The sequence below is a fragment of the Dreissena polymorpha genome, chromosome 8 (genome assembly GCF_020536995.1).
Source record: "Dreissena polymorpha isolate Duluth1 chromosome 8, UMN_Dpol_1.0, whole genome shotgun sequence".
Taxonomy (NCBI): domain Eukaryota; kingdom Metazoa; phylum Mollusca; class Bivalvia; order Myida; family Dreissenidae; genus Dreissena; species Dreissena polymorpha.
This window is the reverse complement of record NC_068362.1, coordinates 138,032-150,788: the sequence shown is the minus strand read 5'-3', so window position 1 is coordinate 150,788 and position 12,757 is coordinate 138,032.

The following is a 12,757-nucleotide window of genomic DNA, read 5'->3' as shown; positions in this document are numbered from 1 at the left end:
AATGGGTACGAAAAAAAAATTGGGTACGAAAACAATTAGGAACAAAAAACATTTGGGTACGAAAAAAATGGGTACGAAAAAAAAAAAATTGTTACGGAAAAAATTTAGGTACGAACAAAAATTTAGGTACGAAAAAAATGGGTACGAAAAAAATTGGGCACGAAAAAAAAGGGGTACGAAAAAAATTGGGTACGTAAAATTTGGGTACGAAAAACATTTGGGTACGAAAATAATGGGCACGAATTTTTTTTTAGGTACGAACAAATTTGGGTACGAAAAACATTTGGGTACGACAAAAATGATTACGAAAATCGAAAAATTGGGGTATGAAAAATCTAATTTGAATTGTCTAGCCCGTCAATTGTCTCCTGGGGGTGAATTGTCTTGGGGTTGCTATTAAGGCTACATGTACTTCCGGCCAAGCCACGTGTTTATAGCGATTGCGCAATAAAAAACACCACTTTTTCGTGATTTAATAAAAAACTAGATTTTTCCCAGTAATAACGAATACGCCAACAGGTAGATCGCGTTATATGTACAGTTAATGGAAAATTTCATAGGGCCATACATTGTAACTCTGTGAAAAATCATCTGACCAGAACCGGCTGATAATATGCATGTCTCCTCTTGGTAGTGAAGCTTCCCATTAAGTTAAATTGAATTCCAGTCATTAGTTGCTGAGAAATAGCCCGGACAAAAATTGTGCATGGACGGACAGACGAAGCGGCGACTATATGCTCCCCCCTTAAAAAATTTGGGGAGAGCATAATAAAAAAGTTGTGGCAATTTAAAGGTGGTACGCAAACTTTAAAATAGATTTATCAATTATATGCTTATTCTTAGTGAAAAAAAGGCCATAATTGTTACAAAATGCTTGATACAGTTATCTGCTTTTGTTTATACATTGGGGTCATGTTGGTTAAGAAGCAAAATACATGTATGAAAGCAATATGTCAATGGACATAGGAAATATATTCGAGGTGGTACGCAAACATTCCAATGCGCGCACCTACGCCGGGGTGAGTAGGATAGCTACACTATATATATTTCATATATAATAGTCGAGCTCAAAAGTAAATATACTATAAACAACAAGCTTACCTCAATCACAATTTTAATGCAATGCAGTTAAACAATAAAGTTACAATGATATGCCTGGGATTGAAACTAACTTTTTACTATTGTGGGCAACCATCTTTAGTATTTTGGTTGCCCAGATAAAGAATAACGAGCCCAGAAATATGAACATGTGAATATTATTATATTTTTTTAATAAAATAATAGATAATTATATACATTTGCTGACAATACACATGTTCAATGCATGATGTATTATTATGAGCCTGAATTGAATCATGTCCTATTCCTATATAATGAATGTTATTTAACTAGTATTGATCCATGGTGATCAATTGTTTTTCAATTTTTATTGCACTGAATTGTTTTAAGATTAAAAAAACAACAAGTTTACCAACTTTTGAAATTGAGTTGCCCAGGCCAAAATCTACTTGCCCCGGGCTCATGGGAAACCACTTATTTCCATCCCTGTATGCTCTTCATTTTCTGTTCTTCCATCCCATTCTCAAAATTAATTTTAAAGCACAATATTTTTTAATAACATTTGTATGAATTACTAACCATTATCACCCAAAACACAATTTTACAACGCTGTAATCGTGTCGTAGAGATTTAGTTTACTATTATCAGTGTTCTCTTTAAATACCGGCAGCCAGCGATTCTGCCGGTTACATTTACTCTTACATTTACATGACTGCTTCTTTTCCCAAATATATCAAGTAAATGTCATAAATGCTTTTGTTTTACTGCATAGTTGCCGGCCATATAACTGGTACTCAATTTTCTGGAAAACACTGAATTATGCATGAAAAACACACAATACTTAAAATCTTAGATTCGTTTTTAAAATAAATTGACACTTCCAGCTTGTCGCCATTAAAATCCAAAGATTCAAATAATTTTCCACGAGGTACGTCAACAATTGCGTAATCAAATGAATGAAAAAAAAAAGTAAAGAAAGCCTGACTTTACATAAATTCCAGGTTGATAAACACAACAAGGTAAAGGTACCTTGTAGTCGGTGAGATATAATAATAATAGTTAGTAAGGCTCGTACCCTGGGTACGGTAAATATACTAAAACGTACCCGGGAATTTTAACACTAAATCGGTTGTTGTCGGGTATTTTGTAAAAATTAATTATGTTTACATTTATGTCAATTTTCTGTTCAATGGCATTTATATTATCAAAACTCATTGTTAAAATCAATGATGTGATTTAATTTTAAATCTTAAATTGTTTAAAGCCGCGTCATTGTATGACGTCGTCAAGTATAATATTTTCCGCGACATCGCACGCTCACTTTTTACCATCATAGATTTTTTTTAAAGAAACATTTTTTGGTTTGCAAGGTCCGTTAAATGGGGAACACCATATTCGGTATTTATATTATGTTTTAACAATTAATTCATGCTGTGTAATAAATATTGAATAAGATATTTCGATATTGATTGAAAATGTTTCATATGTTATTTATGAAACCTCTTATTCTAATGAGTGTATGCTATTATATTATACTTTGAAAAGCATATCTGTTGTACTATAATCTTATTATTCAAATTAAATCGTTAATTTAACAATGCTTGTCGTCAGTGTTAGTCGTAAATGCTTGTGATCATTGTCGTCAATGTTAGTCGTCAATCCTTATCGTCATTATACATGAAGGAAATAAAAGCAGAAACAGAGACGTATTCTTGATTACTTGCTTATTCCTACGGCGTCCTCTCAACACTCAAACTAAAAAGCATGTTGATGCAGATTTTTTAAAAGAGAAGGTTGTTTAAGGTTAACAATATTGTTTTACGTTATCGGTAGCATGTTTAACGACATCGGATTTTTGGCGGATATACAACTCAGATACAATCTAATATTTGCGGGCATGTTTAAGTTTATTTACCGTACCCAGGGAACATGTAAGTAAAGTTAAGAGTACCCGGGGTACATGTACCGGTAAGTAGTACCCGAGCCGAGAATGACCAATCGAGCCTTCGTAAGTGATTGATGGTGTATGGGATAACATGCACTGAGGGTGTATATTTTTCATGAACAAGTCAATTGAAGGTGTTAGAGATGCATTGATCCATAACATTAAAAAGGGTAATTAACCAAGGGCTTATTAAAATTAAAACGATGATATTACATTGTACCAGCTGTTTATTGTTGAGTACTGTAAGCTTGCAATATTTTAAATAATGTAAACAACTTACCTTGTATTAAGTTGGCACATTGTTGTCAGATGTAGAAACTTTTTATACTTATTTCTGTTAAGTTGCACTGGCTGAACCAAAAGAATTATGTAGTCGTTTCTGAATAATCACGAAACAACCTACTAATGCATATGTGCTTGCCAGTTACTGAGTTTGTGCATTTCCATTCATTATATTATCGGCCTTGGCAAACAGCGTAGACCCAGATGAGACGCCGTGCGATGTCTGCTATTTCGTTACGCCGAAGATTTTCATATCCACGGGTGTTTTTGTGTCAAATGTTATGGTTTTTCAATAGATCGTATACTTATCTACAAAACAGCGAATTAGCGTTCACTTTACATCATCTATGTTATTTTGTTAATACTTTCTCGCGTTCTTTTCGAACTTGTATTGACAGCCATTGGTCGACGCCGTCTGCTATTTCCAACGATAAAGATTTCCATATCCACTGGCGTTTTTTTATGTCAAATGTTAGTGTTTTCCAATTGATCGTATACTTATCTACAAAACGGATAAGTAGCGTTCACTTTACATCGTTTGTGATGATGTTATTTTGTAAATACTTTTAAGCGTTCTTTCTGTCGAAGTCGGCCATTTTGACGTATGTGAAAAAATACCGACGTTCCCGCAATTACCAAAATCCCCAGGAATCCCCGAGATCCCACGAAATCCCCATTAATATTGATTATTTATCGAAAAACTGCGTATTTTAATATAGATTGTTGCGAAATACACTGAAATAACTAATGAAACATTGTTTTTATGAAAGTTTAATTTCGGATATTTCGGTAGGGTATCGGTATATCCACATAACGCAATTTGTAATTCCGGTTATGTAAAACTTGCGAAATTTTTTCGTGATTTCATCAAAAACTACATTTTTCCCAGGTATAACGCCTACGCCAACAGGTAGATCGCATTCTTGTCCATATACATGTCAAATTTCAGCAAACGTGCTAGGCCAGTTTTCAAGAAACTCAAATCGCAGTGATTCTCGCCAGCTTAACGAAAGTTAGCCCCCTTTATCATTCGTTCGATTGAACGTCATCAATGATGACGTCCAATACATCACTCATTCCATACTAGACTTGCGACACCTTAAGGGTTTCGCGGGATGGAATGAGTGGGGAGGTTTGTTTTTTTTCAATTTTCAGCTTCCGGACGCAAGGACCCTCTGGACGTGAAACACCAGCTTTCCAACACTATATGATTCCAGTTCCAAAGCACATATTGCATTAGTTCAAGGAGAAGAACATAAAACGGCATATTCACAAATCTCTGGAAAACAAACAGTGCTAAAAAAATATTTTAAGTAGTCATTTACTATTTAATTGATTATGTCCTCTGATTGTTGCATTTTTAATTTAAATATGTGTTCCTATATGCATTTATTGTTGTATTGACTTAAAAAACTAAAATGGATGCCCATTCTTAGTTTGCTGTCTTAGTCTACCCTAAAATTATACATGTTTTTTTGCATAATTGAATTATCAAAAACTGCATACTTTTAAAGGCATTGTCAGAGTTAATTGGTTAAGTTAGAGACAAAGTAAAGCAAATATATTCATTTTTCTTAAAATGAATCATCCTCTGAAGCCCCCACTGGGATTCAAACCCAGATCTCTTTCCTCTGGGAAGGAAAGTATTCTATCTTGAAATACAAGGGCAAGTAAGAGGACAATTTGCAATTTTAAACCTATAAACATATAAACTTAATTTTTCACATGACCTTAGAAACAAAACAGACATCTCTGAATCTGAAATACATTACAGTTACAATTCAGGTTTTTAGTATTGTGCGTTGTACATGAATGTTTAAGTATTGTATTTATCCTTGGTACACAGAACTGCCTAAAGATGCGTAAAATACCAGTTTTCAAATCTGAAAATATCCCATGTGTTTGTTTTAGTCTGTAAGTATCCCTATTTTATTTCAATAAAGCAGTTTTTCCTTCTCCTGAAAATTTAACTAAATGTCAGTTATGCTACTTTTTACATTCAGCAAATGACATGTGTCAGTAATGTCAATTTTGAAAATTTGGTAAAAACATTATTTTTACCTAAAAGGTAGACTTAATATTATTAAACAGTTGATGTATGTCACCTTAATAAAAAACACAAAAATGGGAAAGAAATAAAATGTATAAAAATGTCATTTACATGACTTATAACATTAAGTAGACGATATAGCTTTGATACTTAAGGATAAGAGTAGACCTTAACACAAATAGGATAAGAGTAGACCTGAACACAAAATTTACCCAAATTTTCAATTTTCTAACTATAAAAGGGGGCATTATTCTGTCAAAAAACGGAAAAAATGGGTACGAAAAAATTATGCCGAAAACAATATATGCTACAATAGCTTGGGGTCTTGACCACCAAAACGGCTTGGATTTTAATTATGCTGAAATAACTCGGGGTCATGACCACCAAACTGGCTTAGAATTAAATTATGCTGAAATAGCTCATGATCTTGACCACCAACCTGGCTTGGATTATTATGCTGAAAAAGCTAGGGGTCTTGATCACCAAACTGGCTTGGATTTTAATTATGCTGAAATAGCTCGGGATCTTTACCACCAAACTGGCTTGGATTTGAATTATGCTCATAGTTTGGGTTCTTGACCACCACACTGGCTTGCATTTTAATTATGCTGAAATAGCTCAGGATCTTGACCACCAAACTGGCTTGGATTTTAATTATGCCAAAATAGTTCAGGATCTTTACCACCAAACTGGCTTGGATTTTAAATATGCGGAAATAGCTCGAGGTCTCGGCGATGAAACTGGCTATGGTTTAAATTATGCTGAAAAAGCTCGGGTTCTTGACCACCAAACTGGCCTTGATTTTAATTATACCGAATTATACCTGACTTTGATTTTAAATATGCTGAAATAGCTCAGGGTCTCTCCCATGAAACTGGCTAGGATTTTAATTATGCTAAAAAAGCTTGGGGTCTTGACCACCAAACTGGCCTGGATTTTAATTATACCGAAAAAGTTCAGGATCTTGAACACTAAACTGACTTGGATTTTAATTATGCTGAAATAGCTCTATGGCGAGAAAGCTCGGGTCTTGACCACAAAAATGGCTTGGATTTTAATTATGCTGAAATAGCTTGGGATCTTTACCACCAAAGTGGGCGGGGCCCTGGGGTGGGTAATGTGAACATGGATGGTCAAGATAGACTGTGTTGTCATAAGAAATCTTAAGTATTAATTTGAAGTCAATTGGTTAAAAATGGTGCGGCAGAGGCCGACGCGTATTCCCACGCCGCATGTTTGACCCAGGGGGCGCCCCAAGGGTTGGTAATTCGGCCATGCATGGTTGAGATTGACCGTATTGTCATAAGAGATTTTGAGTGCTTGACAGGTTACTGTAAGCCATCATGGAGAGCGGGGGGGTTTATGTGGGTTGGTGGTAATTTTAAAGATGAACTTTCAAAAATAATTATAAAAAAAAAATATGGTGGGGGGATTCTGGGGTGGGGCATGGGGGATAGTTTGGGTGCAGTGCATTGTGGTATGTCAGGTAAGTGTTGCTTTGTCAAAGTATGAATCAAATGTGATCATAAATGAAGAAGTTATGGCAATTAAGCAAAATGTTCAATTATCTAAGTATAAAAGGGGCAATAATTCTGTCAAATGCTTGATACAGTTGTCTGTTCTTGTTTATAGATTGGGATCATGTTGGTAAAGAAGTATGCAAAATATGAAAGCAATATGTCAAAGGACATAGAACATATTTGAGGTGGTATGCAAATTTAAACATAGATTTATCAATTATATATGCATATTCTAAGTATAAAAGGGCAATAATTCTGTCAAAATGCTTGATACAGTTGTCTGCTCTTGTTTATAGATTGGGATCATGTTGGTTATGAAGTATGCAAAATATGAAAGCAATATGTCAAAGGACAAAGAAAATATTTGAGGTGGTATGCAAACTTTAACATAGATTTATCAATAATATGCATATTCTAAGTATAAAAGGGGCAATAATTCCGTCAAAATGCTTGATACAGTTGTCTGCTCTTGTTTATAGATTAGGGTCATGTTGGTAAAGAAGTACATGTATGAACTAGTGACCTCAAAATCAATAGGGGTCATCTGCGAGTCATGATCAATGTACCTATTAAGTTTCATGATCCTAGGCATAAGCGTTATTGAATTATCATCCGGAAACCATTTTACTATTTCGGGTTACCGTGACCTTAATCTTTGACCTAGTGACCTGAAAATCTGTAGGGGTCATCTGCGAGTCATGATCAATCTACCTTTCAAGTTTCATGATCCTAGGCATAAGCGTTCTTGAATTATCATCCGGAAACCATTTTACTATTTCGGGTCACAGTGACCTTGACCTTCGACCTAGTGACCTATAAATCAAAAGGGGTCATCTGCGAGTCATGATCAATGTACCTATGAAGTTTCATGATCCTAGGCCTGCCTAAGCGTTCTTGAGTTATCATCGGGAAACCACCTGGTGGACGGACCGACCAACCGACAGACCGACATGTGCAAAGCAATATACCCCCTCTTCTTCGAAGGGGGGGGGGGCATAAAAAAATATATAAATAATTTGTTAAAGTAAAAAGAAAATATTTGGGGTTGTACACAAACGTTAACATGTGCACGCTAACGGTAACGCCGACGTGATCAGGATAGCTCCATTATATATATTTCATATATAATAGTCGAGCTAAAAATGAGTGAAAATCTCTGACCCGTCCCCACCCCAACCCCTATAACTTTTGACCCAGGGGTCAGATCAAAATTCCAAATAGTGCAGGGTCGCACATAATGCTCATAGCTACCATGTGTTTAAGTTTCAAGGTTCTAGTGCTTATGGTGTAAGAGATAGTGGCTAGGACAGACGGACAGACTGATGGTGGAGATAACCACAATGAACCTGTTAACAGCCAACTAACGCTGCCAACAAAGCACAAGCTTTACGTGTCAGTATGTGGCACTATCTATACAAACTGCATAAGAAATAACAAGACGCTGAGGGTTTGAGGGACACCAAACCTGATTATGAGTCTTCCACACCTTAAGCATCTTAACCCTTTGCATGCTGGGAAATTTGTCGTCTGCTAAAATGTCGTCTGCTGAATTTCTAAAATTAGCATTTTCTTCGATTTTATTTCAAAGAATACTATCAGAATAGCAAACAGTTTGGATCCTGATGAGACGCCACGTTCTGTGGCGTCTCATCTGGATCCAAACTGTTTTCAAAGGCCTTTAAAATTCGGTTCCCGCACTGAAAGGGTTAAATATACTTATTTGCTTGTGTACATGTACCTGATAATAAATTATTATTATTACCTGTTTTGGCATCAACAAGCTTTATCAATTTGCCCTCAAATTTTGCACATAAACGCTACACGATCAACCAATATGCCTTTTCATTTCAAGTTGGAAAGCAATTTAGCCCTTATTCGGCCATAATAGGGTGGAGGATCGATTTAAAATACAACTGTTCCAGATACAAAAATATTAATTCATTTATTTAATGCACTTATTTTCTTCTCTTTTGCTACGAAATGACCAGTCATATTTTGCACTAGCAGATGATATTTCTTTTTTTACATATGAAAGGTAAAAAGAAATTCAAGCAGCATTTTATAATATAAATTTAAAAATGCAATAAATCATGCACTTAAAAACAATATCATTGTGATTCTGTTATTTATAATCATATTAATAATGCCTCATTTTTCTCCATTTTATGGTTTACTATCTATTTTTCCCAATTTTATAGTTTATCTTGCTTATTTTCTGAATTCAAAAGGCACTGGCTTAAAAAAACTGTCTATGCATGTAACTGTATATTGAAATCTCATTATGAGTGATTATAAATGCATGATAAAATTCTAACATGTTATGTTATAGATAAATCTATATTGTTTGTATTTTTCCTAAACATTATTAGCCACCGTTGTGGTCAAACATATTTTTTTGTTTTATTAATGACGTTGTTTCACAGATTACTGTAACAGAGCTACAGATTAGGTGCGCATTTGTGTAAATACCCAATGTAAAATTGCCGATTACGCATAGAAAAATAAAACCATGCGTTCCGAAACCCAATTGAAATTGTCGATTAAGCATATCATATTTTTCCTTTGCATAACGAGTAAATCTGTCCCGGAAATACCCTGGTCCGAAATACCCGGATTCTTTCCGCTTTGTCCAAGCGCTTTCAGTATACGTGTTATTGTTTTGAAAATGTAGATGTTAATGTTATACTTGTTATGTACAAACTGACTTAAAATAAAATTTGTATTTGTATATTTGTATACCATGTGCTCAAGTGTTTTCAAATTCAGAATGACATTTCCCGGTATTTTAGAATATTCTGGCTTGTTTTGTTAACAAATTGTAGTGTAAATACAAACTCAAAGTAAATATTTAAAACTACCCGATTCACACTGAAATCAGTTTTATAATCCACCAGACGTATGTTGTTAATCACAAATAACAGATTTCAGAAAACAAAGGTAATGTTTACAATATCAGCAAAAGATGTCAAGGATGATCCGACAGTATCCAAATTAAAACTAGTCTTGGACAAAGCGACAATGGCTTCAAAATTGTGAATTTCAGACTGATGAGAGTTATTTTCATCTATTGTTAGATGCATTTGAAACATTTAAACCTTAAAATATTCCTCGATGCAGTAATTTATATTCATTCACCAATATAATATATACTCAAGAAAATGAGTATTCTTTGATTTATTGCGTGACATAAATATGTTACGAATCTGGTTGACTTTCGAAACAGAGTTGGCTTCAGAGTACAGGTATGTCAATACCATATAAATTGTACGCTGAAGTTTCTTTAGCGTATATTTTTCTAATGTTGACAGACCATTGACATTGCTGGGGTTTGTTGATTTAAAGACTTATTATCATCACGGGCAGAAAAGCATTATAGACATTAAACAGCGCGTCATTAAGTAGACAACAGCTGCACAACTGTATGGTAAAAGGTAAATATGTATCTTAATAATTATGTTGACAACTAGCTTACGTAGCAACGTCCGAAAATATGAAATATCCGACATGTATTTCAATATTTAAAATTCAAGATATAATGACGACTGAACTGTTTTACTTTAAGGAAAAAGCGGTAAAACTATGTTGAAAATGAAACACAACAAACTAAATACTTATCTGTTACGGCTAAACGACTAATTATCCCAATATAACACTGTCATTGAATCGCACATTTCAATTATAATTATTCCCCTTGAAAGTTAATGCATATTGATATAACGAATTCATCAAACGTTATCAAACATTAGTAATTTGAATTGCATCGGATTCGCACAATAATATGTGGATGTAAATCCGATCCGGTTGTTGTTAATGTGTCAAGCTCATTTTGTCAGTGAGATATAATAAATTTCCTGCGTAGTAAAATCTACTGTAAAGTACACAATGATACTTACATAATTCTGTTGTATCCGTCTGAATAAACATACGCTGCACAAAATATAGACATTTGTATTAATGATAATTAAACACAATCATATTTTCTGTGCTTATTGAATTAATAACACTGAGTTTCTTTGTCGCGTTACAAGATGGCGGATGTCTAACGCTGTTTGTGAAGTGACGTCACAATGTTTATTTGAGCGCGTGCCCGTTCCCACAAAAAAAAATTAAACACAAAATACTCGAAAACTAGATTTTTCCCAGGTATAACGCCTACGCCAACAGGTAGATCGCATTCTGGTCCATACACATGTCAAATTTCAGCAAACGTGTTCGGCCAGTTTTCAAGACTCCCAAATCGCGGCTATATGCGCCAGCTTAACGAAACTTAGCCCCCTTAATCATTCGTTCGAATGAACGTCATCAATGATGACGTCCAATACATCACTCATTCCATACTGTACCAGAGTTGCGACACCTTAAGGGTTTCGCGGGATGGAATGAGTGGGAAGATCAAATCAAATTGAAAGCCGATTATTTCGACCAAAAAAATTTGGTACGAAAAAAATAAATGGGTACGAATAAAAAAATTTGGGTACAAAAACAGTTGGGTACGAAAAAAATTTTGGTACGAAGAAAAATGGCAATAAAAAGATTGGGTACGAAAAAATTTGGGTACGAAAAAAAATTGGGTAGAAAAAAAATGGGTACGAAAAAAATTTGGGTACGGAAAAAAATTGGGTACAAAAAAATTTGGGTACAAAAAAAGTGGTTACGAAAAAAGTGGGTACAAAAAAAAAATTGGGTACGAAAACATGTGGGTACGAAAACAATTTGGGTACGATAAATAAAAATTGGGTACGAAAAAAAATTGGGGTACGAAAAAAGAAAATTGGGTACGAAAAAAATTTGGTACGAAAAAAATGGGTACAAAAAACATTTGGGTACGAAAAACATTTGGGTACGAAAAATATTTGGGTACAAACAAATGGGTACGAAAAAAAATTGTGGGTACAATGGGTTCATGTTAAGGTTTTAGCATGGCAGACGCCGGATGGCGAAAAGACACGACATGACACAATGAGCTGGCTATGACAAAACCTGAGGTTTTTTTCCGAAAACAGCCGAGCTCATAATGCATAAATCAGTGAGTAATAGTACTTATACTCAATAGGCACAGGGTATAAAATCAGAACCACTGGGCCGAATCTGCTGAAACTTGGTCGCATTATAGATTATGGTCCAAACAAGCTACAGAATGAGCGCTTCTGGACCTGACAGCGTAAAACATTAACCGATAATGGACAGCACAAAATGGGTCATTTTGTACAAAAAAAACAACAACTTAAAGTGGCATTTAAGACATTTTAGACATCAGAAAGTTGCAAATGTTTAATATTCTGCACTCTTCGACTGGTTTGTTTTTTTACAAATTTAGAAGCATTTATCCTTGAGGTGTATATAAACCCTGTTATTCAATGTCAAAAATAGCTAAGCAGCAATGCCCCTTTAACATTATTCCTTATATTTAATTGTATTGTTTAAAGAAAGAACTGTGTATATTTAATGATAATGGCTCCGTATTTCACACTTGATAGGCCACTGCTGGGGCTTGAACCCAGAACTCATCTCACATTGTAAGATGCATTTTTCAATTAAACTACAATGACTGTATCGTGTGAAGTGGAGCCAACATACACCCACATAAGTGAAAAAATCATTATGTCGATATATTTGTCCTGGGCGTTTTCCGACATGTTGCATAACTGTTTACCACAAAAGATGTCTACATACAGGGCTCGACATTAAAGGTAGTCCGACTGTCCGGGACAACCAAATTGTTAGTCCGGACAAGTAAATAAAGAAATTTGCTAGTCCGACAGGACAAGTGGTCATTATAATTGTATAACTTAGAAAAAATGCCTTTAAAGCTATTATTTCTGTGGAGATATCACTCAATTTTTCCGAGAATATTTTGTATACGTTTAATCGTCGAAGCCCGAGATATTCCGATAGTTCCAT